The 26,292-nt window shown below is 37.1% G+C and overlaps 1 pseudogene; it reads right to left on the reverse strand.

Moving 5' to 3' along the window:
• Window positions 1-1,769: 1,769 nt before the first annotated feature.
• On the reverse strand, window positions 1,770-3,429 carry LOC136393182 (NGFI-A-binding protein 1 pseudogene; annotated as a pseudogene).
• Window positions 3,430-26,292: the final 22,863 nt, after the last annotated feature.

Raw genomic sequence — 26,292 nt, forward strand, 5'->3', positions numbered from 1 at the left:
TGCCACAGGGTCAGTTTTTCCTCGGCTTGGATCTCCGTGCCACAGCCTGGTTCGGCCGTTTGTGCCGCGGCCTGGATCTATTCACCCCCTTTGCCCACCTCAGTTTCTATATTCACGGATCCCAGAGAAAGCTGCCCTGTTTAGGTTAGTGAGGAAAGCGGAGCATTTCTTGCTCCCTATTTCCTTCGGGGTTTAGTTATATATTTAGCCAATTTTTCGCTCGACCATACCTTCGGGTGTATTGCGAAACATCTGGAGGCTCCAAGGATAGGTTTTTCTGTTTCTGGTTGAAGATCTTGTTGAGTTTTGGGGGAGATTTATCGGTATCGCTTCCAACCCCGCCATTACTCTGACGTCATCTCTCTGAAATTATACTTCTTTTGAAAGTACTTACTGATTTGATAGTAAATAATGCACTATATGCACTTTAGATTTTCTCTTTGTTATTTTTAAAATAATAAGCCTGTAATTAGTTGTATCATTTTGTTTTTCTTTCCATAAATGATTTTTATTAGAACTTCTTAAATTAGAACTTCTTATGACTTGTCAGATTTAGAAAACTTTCAGTTACCTTCTCTTTAAATATTTCTTCTGCAGCTTTTTTATCCTCCTCTTCCACTGGATACTTATTCTCACTGGATACCCTGTTTTGTTTCGTTTTTCTGTTTGTCACCCTTCTCTCTCCCTCCTTTTATTAGCTTTCCTGGCTTTTTCTAGATATTTTGTGACTTACATCACAATTTAACCATTTTCTTTCCAGCCAAAGTTAATGTGCTATTAAACACATCTAATGATGTTTTAATTTCATTCACTTTATTTATTAGTTCTAAAATTAGAATTTGCTACTTATTAAAAATGTCTTTTTTTGCCAGAATTTTCAATCTTTCATTTTATTTTCTTGATTGTTTTAAGCATAGACATTTTAAAGTCTGTACTAATAACTTCATTATCTATTTTTTTATAAATATGTTTATAGTGTATATCATTCCCCTTGGTTTTCTATTAAATTGGTTTTGTATCATGTGCCTATTTATTTTTCTTATGTCAGATATTGCCTGAGAACTTTGTTCAATTACTAAAACAGGATAATTTCTTCTCTCTGATTTGGATGACTCCTACTTATTCCGTGAGTACCAGTGGCTACTAGCAACTTCAGATCACTTTAATTCAATTTCACAGGTTGAGAAGATTCAAGGCTGGGTTTCATTTCCTCCATAAACCAGTCTATTTCAGATTTAACCCCACTCTTAAGGGTTAGCCATTCTTCATTCTAACCCAAAACCTTGGACATTTTTATCAGTATCTTGGACTTTCTGGATGAACCCTGATCTCATATTTTTGTCTTCTTAGTCCACAGGTAAATCAACAACTCTACTGAACTTCTCAGCTGCCTCTTACCGAAAAGAAGCCTCTAGGAAAACAATGACTAAATGCCAGACTGACCTCTCTGAAAGTTTTCTCCTGGATATTTATTTTCTACTTTTTCAATGTCTTTTTGGTAGTCTCCTCTGAAACATTTGGGTAAAATCATGAAATATTATGTCAAAGTTATATAAATGTTTTTGTTTGTTTTGTTTTTTTGGACTGAACAGGTCTCAACATCTAGATTTTATTTCCATAAATTACACAAATACATTGTACATTCTTAAATAATAAATGCTTACAATATTAATTTGTAAGCCTTTCCACATAAAACAACTTACATAGGAATGTGAATGAATCAATATTTCTGTTACAACATTCAATTTTTTTCTTTTGTAGCTGTTGTTCTGTCTTCCTGGTTTCTATAGACTACCTATTAGTCCTTATGCTTTGGCTATGAAATCTGTTTGAGCTGAATGAGGCAACACTGGTTATTAAGGCTTATTTCTATGATGGAGCATTATCCTTAAAACTGATGCCATTTCCAAAGAACAGTGGGAAAATCACAGCTATCTTGAATCTTCAGGCTCTGTTTTGATGTCTTTCTTTTCTAAAGTAGAAGCTGATTGAGGGTAGTCTTTTAAAATCCCAAGGCTCTCTGATGAGTGGGACTTTGTCTTACTTTGTCTGGAGTAAAGTCTATTCAGCCCCCCATCCTCCAGAAAATGATGGGGTTGTCTGCTTTATAAATTAGGCATTCGGAGATTCAAAGGTCTTTCCCCTTGCCCCTCGGAGCTGTCAGAGGGCAAGCCGTTGGGGCTGTGCTCTTCCGAGCTCTGCCTGTAGAGCCCCGTCAACAGTCTTCTCTCCCCAAGCTGCAGTCTCTCGTAGCCGGCTTGTGTGCACAGGAACTCCATCTGCTTTGCCGTCACCTTGTCAGGCTGCTGTGAACTAAGTTCTTCACTCTTAGCTTTAGCCTGCTGGAAGAGGGTTTGCACAGAGTCCTGAAAATCTGGAAACCTATCCTCCACTTTAATTCTCTTCGGGGATAATTCATCTCTTTCTCCACATTTTGACTTGGTGGTTCTGTAAGTGTATTTATAGGTGACTTCTCGAGAAATCTGCCTAGCAAGGGCAAAAAGTTCATCTCTTCCTGTCAGGAGGGTGTTATCCTTCACACAGAGCTGAGCAGCTGCTTCATTAACAGTGAGTTCATGAAGCATAAGATGCTTCCCATCCTTCCTCTTCGAGTAAAACCTGCCATATATTGCACTATATTTTCGAATTTCTTCCTCTTTGTGTGAGTCATCATCGCTCATCTCAAAGATGTGACCGATCATTTTGGCCAACTTCTTGTTGATTTTTAGCAGCTCTTTCACTTTGCTCAAGTCACTTTTCGGCAGCGTGGAGGCCATTCGCTTCACACACTCGGCTACCGAGAGCGCAGTGGCAGCATCCAGAGCCTCACTGCTTTCTTTTGGGGAGGCTGGGGAGCCAAGGTCTGCTGGGGAGAGGCTGTGCTCGCTCTCGGTGGCATGGTGGCCTTGCCAGAGTCTGGACTCACCAAGACCTTTTAGTGCTAGGCTCCCCACCACATCGGATTTCCCCAGTCTCTAGCTCTGCACACAGGTGATGGCTGCACACTTGGGGACTTTGACATGAGGTTCCCGGGCACTGCTATTCCTTTCATAACTGTTACAGGATATTCCCAGCCACGTTGGTGATCCCTCTGGCAATTTATAGATGGGTATGCTACTAACAGGCAGGGAAGTCAGTGGCTGATTGAAAAGGCCAGGGTTTGTAACCCAGTCTCTCAAATCCTGCTGCAGCCTTCTAACATGGAGGGGCTTGCTAGCCATGCCCACAAGGGCCATGATTTCCAAGAATTCCTCTTCTCCAGCTTCACAGAGTTGTTAGACATTATCACTACCTTGTTGGATAAAGGCATCAAAATAAGAAAGCAGATTGGCTTTTTGTAATATTCTGTACAGTTGCAACTCCCCCAGCATCCTGGGTAAGGCCGCAGCCATTACTGTAGATGTGCTTAACTCGGCCAGCGGTCTTGGGGCGCTCCCCCCCCCAAAGGCTGCTCAGCCCCGATTCCGAAGTGGCAGCCCCCCCCTCTCCCTCCACAGACTGCAGCGGCGGCCAGGACGCCCCCGCTCCCATTGAGGGGGAAAGGGAAAGTGGTGGGCGCACTCTCCAGCTCCCCTCTCCCAGCTCCGACCCTCCGCTCCTCTCCGCCCGTCTTCCCCGACCGACCGCGCTCCACGGCTGCGGCTGCGGCTCCTCCGGCCTCGGGCCTATAAATGTTTTTAAGGGGAGTTTGGTCTGAATTGTAAAGTCTACCATACTAAAAGTAGATGTCTTTCAGAAATTTGGATATGAAAGTGTTATTTTATTAAGAAATGTACCTGAATTTCTACAGACATAAATTAAGGTCAGTGGTGTTCCTTCTTTCTTTTTTTTTGTTCTTTCTTCCTTTTTATTATATTTTCTGATAGCTCTTTTCTAGAAGAGATTGAAGTTTCTTTCCGAAATATCTGTTTGACTCATTTTTCTAATTTATTGCTCTTATAATCAATTGAGATTTTTGTACATATTGTAGACACTTTTTAGCAGCCAGCATTTATTTATCCTTTGAGAGAAAATAAAATCTCAATTTTTTTGTGTGAATCATCTCTCTCCCATTACATATATAATAATAGTACTGCTAAAATAATATAGTGGTTATTTTAAAATTTTCATTTTTTGGTATAGTTGGAAAATTTCCCTACATTTGTTAGATATGGAGGTGACATTGTCCATTCATCTTACTTCTTTAAAAGATAAATATGCCAGAAATTTACTTTAGGCAGCAGTATATTCAGCCAATCAGAAAACTGCTCCTTAATTTGGCTCATGAGTTGGTGAGTCCAAAACCCAAGATACAGAAAAAATACTTTCTGGTGATTCATATAAACAGGTATGTAGGCAGCATCCAATTTCTAGAGTAGCCATGGCAATGATTAGAGTGACAGGGCAAGACTCGTTGTATCAGTAGTTTAAGTGGGTGTGTCCAGGGCTATCAGTGGTAGTAGCAATGCATTCACCATATTAATTCTGAAGAGGAATTTTGGCTGTAATTCTGGGTGCATAGCCTCATGCAACTGCCCAGTCATTTCAATTATCCTTCCATGCCTAATAATGCCTAATACCTCAATAAATATCTCTTTTGCTTAATCACTGACAAAGTATTTTCCTTGAAATTTAGATAATTTACTTAACCACAGGATTATCCCAGCTCTTTTTTTCTACCATCTTTGAAACCTGAGTGTGTACCTGAAGCCCTAGTTCTCACTAACTCCAAGTATGGTTATGTTTGAAGATAGAGGCTTTAAAGAGTGGAAGCATGGTGGTGCAGTGGGCCTGTGCAGTGTGCCTGAATTCCATCCAATTGATGTCCTCATAAGAAGAGACATTTTGGACACAGAGAGAAGCATGAGAAATGCTTGTAAACAAAATAAAGGCCATGTGAGGACACAATGAAGAGATAGTCATATTTACAAGCCAAGGAGCTAGGCCAGCCTCCAGAGAAACCAAACTTGCAGACACCTTAATTATAGATTTCTAGCTTCCTGAACTGTGATAAAATAAATTTTCATTTTTTAAGCCACCCAGTATGTGGTTTTTTGCTATGGCAGCCCTAACACACTAACAAAATTTTAATAGAAATTTGTGTAACAGAACATAATAATATTTTAATATTCTTACTAAGGTGTCTTGGTATGTCTCAGGGTAAGCCAGAAGGTTTAATTTGGATAAAATGTCAGATTAGACCAATTTAATAATTAATGAATGAGATGTAATGATAAGAATTATAATGGAAATAGTCTACAAAGTTTTATCTGCATGACCTGTTAGAAGAAAAAATAGGAAAACTGGCATATAGGAACAATACAATTGCTTGTGATAAAAGAGCAATACAATTGGTATGATAAAATAAATGGAGGCTTGTATTGCAAATTCAGAAAGGTATGAATGCTGCATTCCACTTTAGGGACATAATCTGGAAGTGGCATGAACTGCCTCTGCTTACTTCCCAGTGGGCAAAATATGATAGACTCCAGAGGGATAGCCATGTGCCAAACTAATCCTCAAGGAATAGTTTAAGAGAAAAATGGAGTTCTGTAGACAATCAACAATCTCTATTATACATAGAAGCCTTGTGGTATTCAACACATTTTTGGTTTTGATGCAGAGCATGAAGAAAATACTACCAAGGTTGTTTGAAAATAAAAGCAAAGGAAACTCAGACTCAGTACATTCAGGAAAAAACAAAAACTCCAGGATTAAGCAGCTACTTCAGTTAAATAAATAGGCAATCAGTATTTTAAAGAATTTGAGTGTGAGAAGCAAATTTCTGTATATAAATTGGTTGATTTAAAATTCAGTATATGAAATGAACTTAGCCATTCTAAGAACCCTAAAATCAGGAATATGCTATCTCTGTACATTGAAAAAGTAGAAAGATGCCATCAGACCATAAGTATCGAAAGAGTTGAAACAGCCAAGGGTATCTGGTCCTTAGTTATGTTGAATAATTGTCACTATGAAATCTCCACTGAGGTTGAATTTAAAGTAAATAGGATTTTGAAAAATAATTCTCTTACAATGTTTTTATTTCATATTTGATAACACTTTTTTCACTTAAGCTAAATCTGAGATTGTAATGCTCATTTGAGCATCTCAGTAGGATTAATTCTTTGCAACTTATAATCAAAATTATGTTATTCAAAGTGAGTAAGAGCAGGCAACTTTTCTTTCAGAATTTTGCCTTTAAATGCTTATTTTCCCAAGCTATATATTGGATCATTTGTTTGAATCCAACCAAATATATAATAATTAATAATGAAACATTTCATTTAATTTAATAAGCCTATTAAAAACATTATCATATTGTGCACTATCAGAGATTAGTATGGAATTGTTTAAATATTTAAAATATGTATTTGTATATTGCATGTAAATTTTATAAAATATACATTATAAGATATGACTTAATATGGGATGCATATTTTTTGGTAGGTGATAATACTATGCTGGCAATAAAATTTGTCATACCTGTGTGACTCTCAGGGGGAAGTTGTATCAATAAATAATATCCAGAGAGGTACAGCCTCAAAGTCATCAGGGTACAATCACTTGTTCTCCAACAATAAGCATTTGAGAATTTGAAATGCCATTTTATCTTAATTTGCTAGATATTTATAAAATAGCTCTCTAATCAACCTGGCCAGGCACCTTATATATATTCACTAGGACTTTTATTATTATGAGACATGAATCAGATTCATAAAATGGTGTTAAGTCATTACCAGTGGATTGATTGAGCATTGTATTTCTGGAGGATTTAATTGAGTTTGTTGATTTATTTCTAACGGTACACTAGGAATCTTCTTCTTGTAAGTTTATTTTTCTCTAAGCAATGAAAAATGAGCTTCTTAATGACAGAACATGCTTTAAACCTGTGGAGATTAGATATGCCTTAAATAAACGGTGAAAGTTTAAAAGCCTGATTATGTAGATTAAACAAAAATTGGTAAGTTTAAAATCACATTCGGGGACAATAGACTTTGCTCTTTTCTACTGACAATTAAAGTATCTAAACTATTAAGTTAGGTTGTAATATTCTGGTTTTTTTTCTTTCTTTTTTTATTATAAATAAATTTTTATTTTAATGGGGTGACATCAATAAATCAGGGTACATATATTCAAAGAAAACATTTTCAGGTTATCTTGTCATTTAGTTCTGTTGCATACCCATCACCCAAAGAGAGATCATCCTCCGTCACCCTCTATCCAGTTTTCTTTGTACCCCTCCCCCTCCCCCTCTCCCTCATTCCCTCCCCCCACCCCCCATAACCACAACACTCCTGTCCATGTCTCTTAGTCTTGCTTTTATGTCCCAGCAATGTATGGAATCCTGCAGTTCTTGTTTTTTTCTGATTCACTTATTTCACTCCGCATAATGCTATCAAGATTCCACCATTCTACTGTAAGTGATCCGATGTCATCATTTCTTCTAGCTGAAAAGTATACCATCGTGTATATGTGTCTCATCTTCTTTATCCAGTCTTCTACTTTTTTTACAGTGCTTAAAAGCCTTTAAGCAAACTCTTGGCCAATACAGCAAGAATCCATAAAAGAGTAGTGTCCTTAACATGTTCACCAAGTCCAAGTTGGCCCCATCACCATGCCAAATCCCTGAAAAATGCAATCCAACCACAGTTCAGTCTATTAGGAACTGTCACAGGGAGCAGGAGTCCAGGAAAAGTCCACATCCAGGAAAAGTCCACATGGCACTGGGATTGTTGTCACCATTCTATACTTTGCAGCTCATGTCCAAGTCCCAATGACCGCTACTTCTAGCTGGTAATGGTTCAGGTAGACTGGAAAAGCCATTTGCAGCACGCGTGGATATGGAGCTTCTGTTCTCCTCTGCCTGGAGAGATGAGACCAGGTTGCTTTTCCCTGGAGCTCTGTGAATGTGGCTTGGTAAAGAGAACCTTGGGATACACTAAGCTCGGTGGCAAAGGTAGATTCATAATAGAAGTTGGCAAAAGGGGGAAAGAGAGCTCTACATTAGGAGTAGGTCCCAGCCTGAAATATGAGTGGGGCATTGAGGTAGGAGGGATAAAGGAAACACTATATATTAAGCAAAGCAGCAGAAAATAGGACTATCAACACCCACAACAGAGATCTTTGGGGGGAGAATAAAAAACCTGACCATTCAGGCAAAACATAGTTAAGTGGCCCTTGTGCAATTGAGATCAGTTTACCTGCTTCTTGGAAGAAATACCCTAGGCTCATCCACAGTGTCGTAGATGGGGCCGATGGCCCTGGGCACCTTCAGCCTTCAGTAGCAAACCCCAGCTTTCTGGGCAAGTTTAGGTCATAGGTGGCTGGAGCAGGGCTGGAAGAGACTGAACCCTCCCTTAGAGGAGCGAGAGGGAAGCCTACCTTCCAGTGTCCCTGTTTCCTCACAGCAGAGGCATGTAAGTCTGGCAGGCTTTAGCTCAATGACCTTCCTTTCCACTATTGAAGCAGGACCCAGATGGCATCCTATGAGACCCCTTTGGGGTGTTGGAGCCTTTAAGGGTGTATCCTAAAAGCTGGTAGTTCACCTGATCTCTATTGGGCTTTTTCTGCCTCTAGGTATCTTAAAAGCCATGCTCAGAAGATCTCGCTGAGGGGTTTGAGGATCCCCATCTGCCTATATAAATCTTTTCCATATATCTGGAGCTATTTGGAAAAAGACAAAACAGTGTTATTAGATGGATCTCATAAAGAAGGTAGTAGTTTGCAGGCGAAAAAGATTTGGTGTCTCCTGTTCATCAGCATTCCAAAGAAATGTAAATTTTTTTAAAGTAAAAAACATGATATGGTAGACCCTTAGGAGTTCCAGGATATGACTACCCCCTCTTAAATTTTTTTTTAATTGACCTTAAAAAGTTTGCTGAGTACACTCTAATAATACTTTAACTTTAAAGATTGTAAGCATGACAAAATACAGTAAATGCTTTTGCTCCATATGCAGGAGCATTTTCAGTTTAGCCAGTTTAGGAAATCCAATAATAGAACAATGCATACAGACAATTAGCTATAGCATGCTTAGCAGCCTCTCCTGTTCTGACAGAGGTTACTATAGATCCGGAATATGTATCCACTGTAATGTGGACATAGGACTGTTTGCCAAATGAAGGTATATGAGTAACATCCATCTGCCAAAGTTGTCCTGGTAGGGGTCCTTGAGGGTTAACTCTAAATGAAGGGGCAGTATAGGACCACTTGGACAGAATTTCCCAATCTGCTGTGCTCCTTCCCGAGAAAGTTGAAACTCTTTGCACCGGGCTGCAGCGTTCTGGTGATGAATAGTATGAGACTGACTTGCTCGGTCTGTCATGGTTGCTCCATATAATTTTCTTTTTGGTAGCTTGATCAACAAGGGCATTCCTAGGCCCTGGCCGGTTGGCTCAGTGGTAGAGCACTGGCCTGGTGTGCAGGATTCTCAGGTTCAATTCCCAGTCAGAGCACAGAGAAGAAGCGCCCATCTACTTCTCCACCCCTTCCCCTCTCCTTCCTCTCTGTCTCTTTCTTCCCCTCCCGCAGCCAAGGCTCCACCTGAGCAAAGCCACCCCAGGCAATAAGGATAGCCCCATGGCCTCTGCCTCAGGTGCTAGAATGGCTCTGGTTGCAACAGAGCAACACCCCAGATGGGCAGAGCATTCCCCCCTGGTAGGCATGCCAGGTGGAGGTCAGGCGCATGCGGGAGTCTGTCTGACTGCCTCCTCATTTCCATCTTCAGAAAAGTACAAAAAATAAGTAAATAAAAGAAAAAATACAACCAAAAAAAAAAAAAGAAAAAAGAAAAGAAAAGAGAGAGAGAGAGAAAAAAAAGGGGACATTCCCTTGTGCTAAAGCTCCAGGGAGCATGGAGTGAGCTTGAGTATGTCCTATGAAACATGGAGCTCTATGTTGACATATAAGTTTTTGAAGAAGGAAGAACTGCTGAAATAGTTCATCAGCATTTGTCCCTAAGACAGCAGTCTTTATAGTGGAAACACCATAAGTAAATATTTGCTGTCTGTCTATAGATTAAAGGGGGAATATGGCAAATGCTGAAAAGCCATGATCTTTGTGTCCCTCCCCTCCCCCAACCCCCTCCCTCTCCTCCCCCACCCTGTAACCCCAACACTGTTGTCCATGTCTCTGATTCTCATCTTTATGTCCGACCTATGTATGGAATCATATAGTTCTTAGTTTTATCTGAATTACTTCTTTCGCTCAGTATAATGTTACCAAGGCCCATCCATGTTGTTGTAAAAGATCCTATGTCATCATTTCTTATAGCTGAGTAGTATTCCATACTATATATATACCAAAGCTTTTTAGTCCACTCATCCTCTGATGGACACTTGGGCTGTTTCCAGATCTTTGCAACTGTGAACAATGCTGCCAAAAACATGGGGGTGCATTTCTTCTTTTCAAACAGTGCTATGGTGTTCTTGGGGTATATTCCTAACAGTGGTATAGCTGGGTCAAAAGGCAGTTCGATTTTTAATTTCTTGAGGAATCTCCATGCTGTTTTCCACAGTGGCTGCACCAGTCTACATTCACACCAGCAGTGCAGGAGGTTCCCTTTTCTCCACATCCTCACCAGCACTTATTCTGTGTTGTTTTATTGATGAGCGCCATTCTGACTGGTGTGAGGTGATATCTCACTGTGGTTTTAATTTGCATTTCTCTAATCATTAATGATGTTGAACATTTTTTCATATACCTATTGGCCATCTGTGTGTCCTCTTTGGAGAAGTGTCTATTCATTTCTTTTGCCCATTTTTTGATGGGATTGTTTGTCTTCCTGGTATTAAGCTTTACAAGTTCTTTATAAATTTTTGTTATTAACCCCTTATCAGACGCAATGTCAAATATATTCTCCCATTGTGTAGTTTGTCTTTTTATTCTGTTCTTATTGTCTTTAGCTGTGCAGAAGTTTTTAGTTTGATAAAGTCCCATTTGTTTATCCTGTCTTTTATTTCACTTGCTTGTGGAGAAAAATCAGCACATATATTGCTGCGAGAGATGTCAGAGAGTTATTGCCTATGTTTTCTTCTAAGATGCTTATGGTTTCACGGCTTACATTTAAGTCTTTTATCCATTTTGAGTTGATTTTTGTGAGTGGTGTAAGTTGGTGGTCTAGTTTCATTTTTTTGCAGGTAGCTGTCCAATTTTCCCAACACCATTTGTTGAAGAGGCTGTCTTTACTCCATTGTATTTCCTTACCTCCTTTGTCAAATATCAGTTGTCCATAGAGCTGTGGGTTTATTTCTGAGTTCTCTGTTCTGTTCCATTGATCTATGTGCCTGTTCTTATGCCAGTACCATGCTGTTTTGAGTACAATGGCCTTTTAATATAACTTGATATCCGGAAGTGTGATACCTCCCGCTTTATTCTTCCTTTTCAAGATTGCTGAGGCTATTTGTGTTCTCCTTTGGTTCCATATAAATTTTTGGAATATGAGTTCTATATCTTTGAAGTAAGTCATTGGTATTTTAATTGGTATTGCATTGAATTTATAAATAGCTTTGGGTAATATAGACATTTTAATGATGTTTATTCTTCCTAACCATGAGCACGGTATATGCCTCCACTTAGTCGTATCTTCCCTGATTTCTTTTATCAATGTTTTATAATTTTACGAGTACAAGTCTTTAATCTCCTTGGTTAGATTTATTCCTAGGTACTTTATTTTTTTGGTTGCAATGGTAAAGGGGATTGATTCTTTGATTTCTCTTTCTGACAGTTCATTATTAGTGTCTAAAAATGCCTCTGATTTCTGAGTATTGATTTTATATCCTGCCACCTTGCTGAATTCATTTATCAGGTCTAGTAGTTTTTTGACTGAGACCTTAGGGTTTTCTATATACAATATCATATCATCTGCAAATAATGATAGTTTTAGTTCTTCTTTTCCAATTTGGATGCCTTTTATTTCTTTTTCTTGTCTGATTTCTGTGGCTAGGACTTCCAGAACTATGTTGAATAAGAGTGGTGAAAGGGGGCACCCCTGCCTTGTTTCTGATCTTAAGGGGATTGCTTTTAATTTTTGCCCATTGAGTATGATGTTGGCTGTGGGTTTGTCATAGATGGCCTTTATCATGTTGAGGTATGTTCCCTGTATTCCCACTTTGCTGAGAGTTTTGATCATGAATGGGTGCTGGATTTTATCAAATGCTTTTTCTGCATCTATTGAAATTATCATATGGTTTTTCTCCTTTTTTTTGTTTATGTGATGATTCACATTGATTGATTTGCAAATATTGTACCAGCCTTGCCTCCCAAGAATAAATCTCACTTGATCATGGTGTATGATTTTTTTCATATATTGCTGGATCCGGTTTGCTAATATTTTGTTGAGGATTTTTGCATGTAAGTTCATCAGGGATATTGGCCTATAATTTTCTTTTTGTTGTTGCTGTCTTTGCCTGGTTTTGGAATCAGAATTATACTCGCCTCATAAAAAGAGTTTGGAAGTCTTCCTTTCTCTTGAATTTTTTGAAATAGCTTGAGAAGGATAGGAATTAGTTCTTCTTTGAATATTTGGTAGAATTCACTTCTGAAGCCATCAGGCCCAGGACTTTTCTTTTTTAGGAGTTTTTTGATAGCTGTTTCAATCTCATTTGTTGTAATTGGTCTCTTTACGTTTTCTGATTCTTCTAGATTGATTTTTGGAAGATTATATGATTCAAGGAATTTGTCCATTTCATCTAGGTTGTCTAGTTTTTTGGCGTACAGTTCTTCATGGTATTTTCTTACAATATTTTGTATTTCTGTTATGTCAGTTGTTATTTCTCCACTCTTGTTTCTAATTTTATTTATTCAAGTCCTCTCTCTTTTTTTCTTGGTGAGTTTCATTAAAGGTTCATCAATCTTGTTTACCTTTTCAAAGAACCAGCTCCTGGTTTCATTGATCCTCTCTATTGTTTCTAGCCTCTATGTCATTTATTTATGCTCTGATCTTTATTATTTCCTTCCTTCTACTAACTCTGGGCTTTACTTGCTGTTCTTTTTCTAGTTCTTTTAGATGCAGGATTAAGTTGTTTATTTGAGCTTTTTCTAGCTTCTTGAGATATGCCTGTATAATGCTATAAACTTCCCTCTCAGGACTGCTTTTGCTGTGTCCCATAAATTTTGAGTTGATGTATGCTCATTATCGTTTGTTTCTAGGAATTTTTTAATTTCTTCTTTGATCTCAATGTTAACCCATTCGTTATTTAATAACATGGTATTTAGTTTCCAAGTGTTTGAATATTTTTCAATTTTTCTATTGTGGTTGATTTCTAGTTTAATGCCATTGAGATCAGAGAAAGTGCTTGATATGATTTCAATCTTCTTAAATTTGTTGAGACCATTTTTGTGCCCTAACAAGTGGTCTATTCTAGAGAATGTACCATGCGCGCTTGAAAAGAATGTATATCCTGCAGTTTTAGGGTGAAAGGCTCTGAAGATATCTATTAAATCAAGTTAATCTAATATGTCCTTTAAGTCTGCTGTTTCTTGTTAATTTTCTTTCTTGAGGATCTATCTAATGATGTTAATGGGGTATTGAAATCCCCTACTATTATAGTGTTGCTGTTGATCTCACCCTTTTAGTCCATCAAAGTCTGCTTTATATATTTAGGTGCTCCTATACTAGATGTGTAGATATTTATAATGGTTATATCTTCCTTTTGGACTGCTCCCTTTATCATTATGTAATAACCTTCTTTATCTCTAACTATGGGCTTTGTTTTAAAGTCCATTTTGTCTGATATAAGTATTGCTACCCCAGCTTTTTTTTCATTTCCATTTGCATGAAATATTTTTTTCCATCCTTTTATCTTCAGTCTGTGTGCATCTTTTAATTTCAGGTGTGTCTCTTGTAGACAGCATATGTATGGGTCCTGTTTTCTTATCTGCGCAGCTACCCTATGTCTCTTGATTGGATCATTTAATCCATTAACATTTAAGGTTATTACTGATATGTAATTGTTTATTGCCATTTTTTTTCTTTAAAACTGTATTTCTCTTTTGCTATATTCTTTTTTTCCTTTGATCTGTTTCCAACAGGTCCCTTAGCATTTCTTGCAGCCTTGGTTTGGTTGCAGTGAATTCCTTGAGTTTTTTTTTTTTTTTTTTTTTTTTTTTTTTTTTTTTTTTGTCTGTAAAGCTTTTTATTTCTCCTTCAATTTTAAATGATAGCCTTGCTGGATAAAGTAGTCTTGGTTGTAGGTTCTTGTTCTGCATTACATTGAATATTTCTTGCCATTCCTTCTGGCCTCAAGTGTTTCTGTTGAGAAGTTAGAAGTCATCCTCATGGGGGCTCCTTTGTAGGTGATAGTCTTTTTTTCTCTAGCAGCTTTTAATATTTTCTCTTTATCATTTAGCTTTGGTATTTTAATTATGATGTGTCTCGGTGTTGGTTTCTTTGGGTTTCTCCTTAATGGAGTTCTCTGTGCTTCCTGAACATGTGAAATGTTTTCCTGCCTCAATTGGGGGAAGTTTTCTGCTATGATATGTTTGAACAAAGTCTCTATCCCTTGTTCTTTCTCTTCTTCTTCAGGAACCCCTATGATGTGGATGTTATTTCTCTTCATGTTGTCACAGAGGTCTCTTAGAGTTTCCTCAGACTTTCTGAGTCTCTTTTCTTTTTTCTGCTCTGCTTCCGTGCCTTTATTTATCATGTCCTCCAACTCTCTGATTCGATTCTCTGCTTCATCCATCCTGCTTTTAATTCCTTCCATTGTATTCTTTATTTCCAATATTGTATTTGTCATTTCTGACTGATTCTTTTTTATTATTTCAATGTCCTTTTTTATATTTGTTATCTCTTTATTTAGGTTTTCGTAATGGCCATCTTTGGTTGTTCTAATATCTTTGAGCATCCTAACAATCGTTATTTTAAACTCTGCATCTGGTAATTTGGTTATATCTGATTCACTTAGGTCCTTTTCTGGGGGTTTCTCTTGGTTTATTTGTGTTATATTTCTCTGCCTCCGCATTTTCTCTTCCTGAGAGTGGCTGTGATCATGCTTCAGGTGTACAAGCGTTGGTGGCCTTGGCCTTTGCCCCACCCCCGTGTGTGACGTATGCTCGGTCCTGAGGGCACTGGCGAGCACCTTTGCTCAGCTGTGGGTCTCCGCTTGTTTCCGGGCTTTCGCCCTGCCCTTGCAGGAGGAGCCCGCTCGTGGGACGGCTGCTAGCCTTGGCTCTACTGCCAGGCAGGACTGCATGCCAAAGCTCAGCTCAGTAGCGGAACTCCACCTCTTCTGGGTTTTTGGCTCCATCCCCGTGGGAGGAGCTGGCTACCAAGTCAGACTGTAAGCCTGGTTTGCACAGGTGGGGCAAGGCTGTACTCCTGCACCCTTGCTCAGGGGCTGGTCTCCACCCTTTCCGGGGTTCCCGCCCTTCTCCCGGAGGCTGGATTACAGGCTGCCGACAGCTGAGCTTGACCGCTTTTGCATGCCCCCTTCTCCCCAGCCGGGCAAGATTGAGCTCACACCTGAGCCCAGTGGTGGCCAGCTGGCTTCCGCCCCTGCCAGCAGAACCACGCTTTTGTCTCCCACTGCCACCCGCCCTCTGGCGAGCCCTCAGCCTCATGGTTGGGGGCGTTGAAGGTCGGACCCTAAGACTCACTACTGTAGACCCAAAAGCTCCCTCCGTCTATGCAACTCTGCTCTGAATGCTGCAGGGGAGCTTGTTTGGCTGCTCTCCTGCTTCCCTTTGCTGGTATTGCTGTTTCCAGGGGAAATATTCACGTCAGCTTTGGGGAGTGACTTGTCCCAGGGGTTGGGATGGCTATCTCCCAAAATGTTTCTCCCTGTGCCTCCTAGATTACACTCTCTTCCTGTTACTCTGGTCCTCTCCTCTCTCCTAGGCCCCTGAAGCCCCGGGTGAGTGGTTGTGAGAGAGATGTTTGCACGGTCCCTTTAAGAAGGATCCTGGGTCTGAGAAATCACAACTGACTCTTTCTCACAAACAGTATCCTGACTTGTTTCTAGCTATATACTGTCCTTACGTCTCTTCTGGGCTCTGGGGCTGCAGGATGGGGCTTTGTTCCTGGGACTCAGGACCCTTCCCCTCTGCTAAACTCACTTCCAGCCACACGAGTTTCTCCCTGCTGCCATTTGCTATGGGGAGCTGGGCAGCCCTCTCCACGTTTCCACATTTCTGCTTTTCCTACCAGTCTCAGTGTGGCTTCTTTAGTGTTCCTTGGTTGAAGAGTCCTCTTAGTTTAGTCCAAAGTTGGTTTTTCCAGATGATCGTTCTTAAAATTAGTTTGTAATCACTTTGGTTCTGTGAGGTAGATGTTGGTACATCCGCCTACTCCAGCGCCATCTTGAGTCTCGTAATATTCTGTTTTTAAGCAACTCCCAAACTATTAATGTATTTGATGCATGTATCCCTGAGCTCTGAGGAGCTTTTCTGTGAACCTCTCCCTGGACAATAAATATCTTTCTTTCTACTCTTCAAGCAGCTCCTCCTCGTTTAATAGATTCTAAAGTTCTGCAAATAACATTGTTTCCTTTTCCCGTTCAAAATGTCAATAAATTCTACTCTGTTATTTTTAGTAGATAGTTACCAAAAGAAAAATATAAGTATAGATATTAACCACATTTTTTCTTTATTCTTCTTTGCAAAACTGTCAGCCTATGTATTAATTAATCTTTTTTACACTGTTAATGGGTAGATGAAAGTTAGATAATAACAAAAAGTATAGAGACCAGTATATAATTTTTTTCACAGTAGAATCAGTAAATGCATTTCTAATTGTCTTTGTCCAGAGTCACATGTGCTGGAATGGTCAAGAGATTACATCTTGGAACATGATGTAATTTGGGACTATCATTTTAATCTAATTAATGGGCAAAGAGGAAAAAAGAGCCTCTGACAGAGGAAATATTTTAGACTTAATCTCAGTGTTAGTTCCCTATACCTGACAGTCACTTCACTTGTAAAACAGAAAACAGGATTTGGTTTTGTTAAACTCTTTTTATTATGTAAATGTCATTGGCTTCCTGGAGTCCTTTTCTTAGGAAAAATCTCCTGCACTAGGCCTGCCTCTACCTACATCCCAAACTTCTTCTGATCCCAAGCTTCTTGTACTCTTTCTCCTTCAGCTGCAATGATGTTTCTCTAGTTTAGCAGTTCTCAACTTCTGGGTCGCGACACCGGTGGGGGTCAAATGACCAAAACACAGGGGTCGCCTAAAGCCATCGAAAAATACATATTTCCGATGGCTTTAGCCATTGAGAAGCCATGCTACCATCTGCAGCAGCGCTATTCAGCTTGAACGCACACCGTTTTGGACGTGTGTTCCAAACTGAATGCCTGTGGTCATGCGCAGAAGTGATTGCATCATTCGTCCGGGGCGTAAGGGGCGGGGGAAGCGGGGGAGGGGGGGCAGGGGGGAACACTTCACAGTCCATAGCAGCGCATTACGTGTGTCCGGTGCTTGCTGATGTCATCAGTGGGCGGGTGCAGCAAGCGCCGGAGGACAGAAGCCTAGGAGGCGGAGAGGCAAGAGGCAGAGAGTCAAGAGAGCCTGCGAGACAGCCTGCTGGTGTAAAAAAGGTTAATAATGTAAAAACAGTACACACACAATACACACAATACTGTGTAAGTGTAAGGTGCTTTGTGTGTAATCATTACACAGTACAAAAAGCAGCTTACACTTACACAAAGCACCATACATTTACACAGTGTGAACTACATCGGTGTTATACTATAAGAGACCACTATAAGATGTAGTTCACAATGTATAATTATCTCCCATATCTCCCACTATTTTCCCATATTCTGAATGAGGAAACTGCTGAAATCAGTGGTTTCCGGCATTGAATCCGCCTCCTATTGATTTCATTGGAAGTGCGGCAGATTTTGTGGAAGAGAGCTCCCGAGAATCTCGGGTTACCACACATTCCGCCGCAGCCTCCTTTTGATTTCAATAAGAGGCGGAGAAATGACAGTTTCCGACACAGTTCTTCCTCTACTATTCAAGTCAATAGGAGGCCGCAGCAGATTCCGCTCAAATATAGAGCATGTTGCTTAATTTTTTCCACACTAGAACTTTTCCTAGAGCAGAAAAATTCCAAAGGTGGAATCCGCCACCCCCAAAACTTTTATTGATTGATGCTATAGAGAGGGAAACATTGGTTTGTTGTTCCATTTATTTATGCATTCATTGGTTGATTCTTTTACGTGCCCTCACCAGGGATCAAACCCTCAATCTTGGCACATCAGAACAATGTTCTCACCAACTGAGCTACCTGACCATGGCTAGCAGCTCACTTTTAATTGTGTTGTTTTCTCACTGTTTGCTTCTGCCCTTAGCCACAACTGAGTAAGAATTTTCCAGAACTACTAAATCTGTCAGTTTGCAAGGTATGTGATCATCAACCCATTTCTTATATTCTCTTCAAATTTCTCATCTGCACAGTAGAAATAATGACAGAAATATTTTATGTTTATTTTTGTGTTTTTGTTTGCAGGTGAATTTAACATACAGAAATAAAGAGACTAATACATTATTTATGGTTCTATAAGCAGTAAATAAATGTTAGTTATCACTATTATCTTTAAAACAATGTCTTTCTCCCCAATAGTATTTAAGAAAGTAGAAAAAGAATTATAGTTATATCTTTAGCATTATTTTTGTTTAAAAGTATTCAAGAGTTTGACTCGATATTATTCTACTTTCTCCCCAAGTAAAACACTGTGCAATGAAGCAAAAATTTATGGAATTTTTTTTAAAAGAAAAAAACACATACAAATTATTTTGACCATTCCAGATCTATATTTAAATGATAAATTTTAAAAGGAAATGAAGGAAGGCTTAATTGGTATAACCAGGAAAGAAATCAATATTGCTGAATATGACAAACTGCAATTTGCAACACCATTTAAGGATTACTTAGCTTATATAATTTTGTAGATAAATACTTGTCTAAAGAACTTGAAATGACTAATTTCATCCCGATATATTTATTGATCAATGGCAATATAAAAGACTTAAGTACATCTAGTAGAACTAAGTACTTTCATCAAGAAATCAGTTCAGGAAAATACTGGAAGCCTTCATTAACTGAAAAAGGAGAGAATCAATTTCAATAAAAGAGGATAAATGCCATTTTTACTGAAACAAAACTTTTTCCATTATAGGTATGAAATTTCTCTCACAGTCACACTTTGAGATTTATTTTGCTAAATAAATTTTAACTTGGCTGTTTTACAGTTTCCTGAAGTGTTTAGCTCTGTCTCTATTTTTTCCCCTGATGGGCAAAGACTGGCTCTTGATCCTCTCTGGAATTGCACCTTTAACAACCCAGAGGGAAAGATCTCCATCTTCCTGAGTAATCTTTTTCCAAGTTACGAGAAACTGCAATACAGGTTCTCCTTTCTCTCTTTCCTGATCTATACAGTTGTTTTTTCTTTAATAAAAGCACCCATGATGTAACAAATTAGATATATACATATACTTACTATCTATACATTATATGTATGAATAGCTATGATTTAGCAAGCTGAATATAATTTAATATATATTATATATTTTTCTTTGATTTGGGATTCCAAAACTTTGAGTATGTACACCAAATATAGAAAAATGATCTTTCTAAATCTGTTCCTATATTTCCTTCCTAGAATCATTTTGTTCCTCCAATTGACTGTACACCTTTTTGTCCTAATTTTAAAAGTGCTATGTAATTCTTTGAAATGAAATTAGAATGAAGCCATTAAAGTATTTTCTCCCAGCTTCTAAAAATGTTTTGTGAATAGGAAAGGGGTCATCTCACATGCTGTTGCTGCTTTAGCATGAGAGCCAAAATTTCAAAACATCATTTCTTTTTTTTCAAGAGTTACCTTACTGATTTTATTTATTCATTTTAGAAAGGAGAGAGAGAGAGAAAGAGAGAGAAAGGGGGGAGGAGCAGGAAGCATCAACTCCCACATGTGCTTTGACCACACAAGTGCAGGATTTCAAACAGGCGACCTCAGCATTCCAGGTGGACATTTTATCCACTGCGCCACCACAGGTCAGGCCTCACTTTGATTATCTTTCTACCTGCATGTAGTGAGAGCCACTCTCAGAAAATAGTGGGGAAAGGAATAATACCTGTTTTGGAAGATTATTTTATCCTGTGATTATAGTTTTCAAAACTTCCAGCCATTCAAAAAGAGGGAGCAAGGAAGGTCTAAGCAAACTCTCAGCAGGAGTAAATGCTGGAATCACAGCTTTGACCTTGTGCCTAAAATCATTTTAAAAATCCAAATAGCAATTCAGTTGGACTATACACATCCCTTCTCAGGAAGGATTTGCTTGGAAATTCACTGGACATGAGCCTTTGGGAAAAGTTTTAGAAACATCTAGAAAGTTGAAAAAAAGAATGGATGGTTTATATATTTACTATTATATTCCAAAATGCCTGATTTCTGTTGATTAAAAAACTATATTAACAGAACAAAAGGCAATTATTTAAACCAAATATCTTGTAGATAAATATTATTATTATTTTTCTTAACCATAAATAAACCTTTGTTCTTATACTGGTGGGACTGATTTCAAAATTCATACTTAAAAACAGATTCTCAGGTTATCAAGAGCAGCACTGAAAGTTCAGACAAAATTCAGTAGAGCAGTCAAGAGTATCCAAAACAACCTTTATCTGAATGCTAATTTTACTTATGTCTGACCCTGGAAAACATTGCATTATAATTCATGCAACAGTATTCCTTACAACTTATTTTCCCCATTAAAAATAAAAAGCTTTGATATTCTAAATATACGCCTAAGTGAAACTATTTTCTCAAGTAATATACTTTAAAATCAGAAAAATCCTTGCATTATTTTTCCATTAGTAAAATAGAAAAGAGCCTACTTATGAGGGAGTATTTTTATAAGATGAACTTACAGAATTTTTAAAACCTTCTTCAATAATATGTCTCTAAAATGTTATCAAGTATCAGTAGTTTAACTTCTTCTATGTGAATAGTAAAGTTTAGTTTATTCACTAACCAAATCACAAATATTATTTATTAGGTTTATTTTTTTCTTCTTTTTGGGATCAAGATTGTAGTGTTATCTGTGTAAAGAAACATTCTCATCTACATTTTTACATGAAAACATAAATGTCAACTATTATATAACTTATTTTGTTGTATAAAAATTAATTTCTTCTAATATAATAAAAACATTAGGATGGCTCACTTTTTCATGAAAAATCTTATTGGATTATTCATAAAAATAAGCTAAAATTTTACTAGAACACAAAAGTTTAAAATAAGTGTAAATGAAAAAAATTTTATACTTTAGGTAGAATTAGCAACTATAATTATGGTGAGATCTTTGTCTTGTCATTATGACTAATGATTATTTGAAATTCAATCACTTCAGCTTTCTGTTTTGTTTGTAATTAATATTGAACACTAATTCTCAAAGGTGAGTTTGGTAATCAGAATCAGATCTCTAACAGCTTCAACTGTCAGAAATCAATTCTTTTGAATCAAGTAATACCAGCAATCTGCAAGACTCTTTGAATTGAAGGAGAGTAAATTTATTTCCTTTTATTTGATCTAATTAAATCATCCTTAAAGTATATATGTTATACTGTTATTTATTGACTATTTTAGGAAGAAAATAATTAAAAATCTTTATGTTGATTATAAATTTATTAGATGGAAGTACCTTCAAAGTAATTATGCAGTGTTTAAATTGTTTTTTGTAAATTTCATCCTTCAATGAAACAAGAAAATTGTTCTCACTCTCAACTCCAGCCTACAGGAATAACTAATATAATTTTGAAAATTTTGCACAGTTTTCTACCTATAATCTAATTTTTCAAATTGACAGTTCAGCAAAAATAGGTCCTATTTTCAAGAGCATCAGTAATTATTTTGGCAGGGCTTTGATGGAATATGTAGCTAAAACCCATATAAAGTTGGCACTAAATGCATGCCTTTCTGTCTTTCTATTATTTCTGAGAATGGAATTTCCTTTATTTCAAAAAAGAAAAAATAATAATAATAAGCAAAATTTCATCCCAAAGTATGTTTTTTAGACTTATCTTCTAATCTGTTAATAAATTTTAATAAAGTGAATGTCATATCATATTCTTATTTCATTATAAAATAGTACTCATTTAAGACATTATTTCTCAGGCTTCATCAGGCAGTAGCGCAATAGATGGAGCATCAGACTGGGATGCAGAGGACCCGGGTTGGAAACCCCAAAGTCTCCAGCTTGGGCGTGGGTTCATCTGGTTTGAGTAAGGCTCACTAGCCTTAGCCCAAAGTTGCTGGCTTGAGCAAGGGGTCACTCAGTCTGCTGTAGTCCCCCGGTCAAGGCACATATGAAAATTCAGTTGATGGGCAACTAAGGTGCCACAACAAAGAGTTGATGCTTCTCATCTCTCTCCTTTCTTGTCTATCTGTCCCTCTATTTGTCTCTCTCTGTCTCTGTCACACACACACACACACACACACACACACACACACACACACACAGAGAGATACAGACTTTATCTCTCAAAAAGTTGATAACTATCATGTTAGTAAAAGAGACTACTACTAAGCACTACTACTGGATGTGTCTTTGGCAATAGTGACTGTGAAAATAAAAATACATGAGCCCTGCATAAAGGGGTGTCATTTTATAAAATATCAGGTGTGTAGCCAAGCATCAGAGGTGTTCCACCTATGTGTAGAGGTAAAACTCTTTTCTTCACCTTGGACATTTTGCTAAATAGAACAAAATGACTCCACTTTAAGAATTCCATTGGCTTTTACAGTTTCTTAATGAACATACAAACTATTTTATTTTCATGCCATCACTGTACACATGAACACATAGCAAAGGATGTTAGTACTTATTTTAAAGAGTCATTCACTTAAAATATATTAAGTAATATCAGGAGGTTTGTAGAAAAAGATCCTGTCAAAAATATATCGTAATATTAAAATCTAGTATTAATCATTAAGAAAAAATATTAGTAAAAAAAAGTGTTAAAAGACTGAACAGTTACCTCATGTAAAATTATATCCAAATAACCAGTAACCAAGAACAAGTGCTCTGCTCTATTTCTCATGAAGACACCACTACACACAAATCAAAACAGCTAAAATTGAAAAGATTGCCAGGAACAAGTTTTGATTACAGTGTAGCTCAACTAACTGTTCTCACTCGACATCATGGTGGAAGTTATAAATTTGAACGAACATATGCCCTATGACATATGCACAACACAATGTATCATATGTACTTCAAAGCACAAGAATGCCTATGACATCAGTGATTTTAATATCCCCAAATTAACAACCACTTATATGACTGACTTGGTTTGATCAGGCTGCTATAACAAGATATAATGACTATGTGGGTTAAACAACAGATTTATTTATTTTCTTAGAGTGCTAGAGGCTGAATAGTTCAGCTCAAGTTTCCATTAGGTTAAGTTTTCTAGTGAGAGTTCTTTGCAGGTTTGCTGATGACTCTCATACTGTGTCCTCATTTAGTAGATAGATAGAGACAGAGAGAAAGCTTTCCTTCTTACGAGGCCACAATTCTATCAGATTGAGATTCCATTCTTAATGACTTCATTTAATTTTAATTTCTCCTGTGTCCAGAAATTGTCACACTAGGGGTTAGGGCTTCAACATATGAATGGTGAAGGGGACACAATTTAGTCCATAGTATATGTCTGTCAACAGAAAAATTAAATGACTCTTTAAATAATCATTCAAAGAATTAATATGTGTCAATAAAAATGACAAAAAAAAAATGCTACTAAACACAACATAGATTTATTCCACAAATAAAACAAGAGCACAAAGGTAGATACACAAAAAAAAATAAAAAGAAATAAAGAAAAGAATACTTGTGGTATGGTTCTATTTTCATAAAAGGCAAAAACTTTTGGTATTAAAAGTCAGAAAAGTGATTATCTTTAGTAGGACAGAAAGACAGGTGTTGGAAAGGGTCATATTAGGGAGCTGTTAGTGATGTTCTATTTTTAAGTTTGGTGGTGGTTACACAGTTGTGTTTACTTGTGATCATCCATAAGGTTAATAATGCTGGACATGAAACTTCAGCACGTTTTGGCAGAGAGGCCAGGACCCAGTCCTGTCCACTCTTGAATGTGCATCATGTTCAGAAAATCCACAATCCCAATTTTAAAGTCTTATTTTTTAATACATCTTTGTGTATGTTAGTGAATTGCTTAAACTGCTCTAGTGGCTTTTTATCATCTAAGATAAAATATACACCATCATTCATTGTATACATGTCATTCACAATTTTATACTATATTCAAGTATAGTCTTACTTCTGATTCTTTGTACCAGGCTTTGGCTTCTAATCATTATTACTCCATATTGTTCTGTTATACTATACCTCTAAATCTATGAAGAACCTTTACTGGGTCTGGAATATTAGATTAAGCTGTAGTTTCAAGAAACAGAAACCATTCTAGTTGTATTAAAGAGATATGGTACTGGGAAGTAAGTGTTTACACAATCAGTGGAAGGTTTTTTGTTTGTTTGTTTTATTGTGTGGGAGTTGTTTGTTTGGTTTTTTGTGTTTGTTTGTTTTTTTGTATTTTTCCAAAGTTAGAAGTGGGGAGGCAATCAGACAGACTCCTGCATGCACCCAACTGGGATCTACTAGGCATGCCCACCAGGGGGCGATGCTCTGCCCATCTAGGGCATTGCTCCATTGTGGCTAGAGCCATTCTAGTGCCTGAGGCAGAGGCCATGGTGGAGTCCAGGGACATCACTGGAAATTTTAAGAAGTCTTTAGGCCTTCATTAGTGTCTATTTCTGTTCCTAAAATGCACTGTTCTGACCCACTTTATATACTCATATGTTTCTTTTATGAGTCATTTCCAGCATCTGTTATTCTCTCAAACCTGCTGTGACTCCCTTTGGGCTACTTGGACACCCCTTTGAAAGTTTTTATTGCACTCTGTATAAATATTCATTACAATTTTCACATCAAATCATTAGGTTATTATACTTGTTTCTTTCTTTGAAATATAGCCTCCTTCAAGGTTTAAATTTGAGCCTCTTTGAAATAACATTTTTTTTCTAGTCTATGACCTGTATGAGTGCCTGAAAGGAAAAAAGATTCGTAAAAATGTGTTGGATATAATAATAATATAGAATACAATAATATACTGTTTGTGGTAGAAGCCAAAGTCAATAGTTATTGCCTTTCTTTACCAAGCAGTGAATTGTAAAGAATAAAATGGATATTTACATGCTTGCAATCTTTTTTTTGAATATGAGAAAAATGTGTTATTTATCAATTAAGCAAAAGATCAATATTATCACATTTGAATGATGAAAAATTATTTAGTAAACAATTGGCATTTAATCATATACAATACAAATCTGTAAAATTTCAATGATCAAAATTTGATAAAATCTATTAAATGGTTGACTTCTTGAGAAACATCTCATGACTTTTTCTCTATTTGCCTTACATATGTAATACTGTGTCTAGCACCTATTAATCTCTAAATATCTCAATTGGATAAAGGAATAAGGTGAATAATAAATAAATTTTAAAATGGTGATAATTAAAAACTGTAATGAAAAGATACTTGATGACCAAAAAAATTGAGGTTTTTTGCATTATTGCTTTTTAAAGTTTTTATTGTGTCTGCTTTATTTTTTGTTTTTAATTATTTTATAAATTTTCTGAACTATGCAATTTTTCTAGACTGAGTCATGATGAAGTTGAAAACCTAAACAAACCTGTAAGCAGGGAGGAAATAGAAACAACTATCAAAAATCTCCCCCAAAAAACAAAAATCCAAGATCAGATGGCTACACTAGTGAATTCTATCAAACACTCAAAGAAGATTTGGTATCTATCCTTCTTAAAGTTTTCCAAAAAATAGAATAAGAAGCAATACTCCCTAACATATTTTTTGAGGCCAAAATAACCCTCATACCAAATCCTGGTAAGGACAACACAAAAAAAGGAAACTACAAATAAATATCTTTAATGAATACAGATGCAACAATTCTAAACTAATTACTAGCAAATGAATTATAACAACACATTAAAAAATAATATGTCATGATCAAGTGGAATTCATTCTAGGAGCACAAGGATAGTTGAACATACAGAAATCAATCAACATAATACACCATATTAATAAAACAAAGATCAAAAAATCCTATGATCCTATCATTAGATGCAGAAAAGGCATTCAATAAGATGCAACCTCCTTTTATATTTAAAACAGTCAATAAAACTAGAATAGAAGGAAAGTACCTCAACATAATAAAGGCCATATATGACAAACCATCTGCTAATACCATATTAAATGATGAAAAAATTAAGCC

Source organism: Saccopteryx leptura, chromosome 2 (assembly GCF_036850995.1).
Source record: "Saccopteryx leptura isolate mSacLep1 chromosome 2, mSacLep1_pri_phased_curated, whole genome shotgun sequence".
In the NCBI taxonomy this organism is placed as follows: Eukaryota; Metazoa; Chordata; class Mammalia; order Chiroptera; family Emballonuridae; genus Saccopteryx; species Saccopteryx leptura.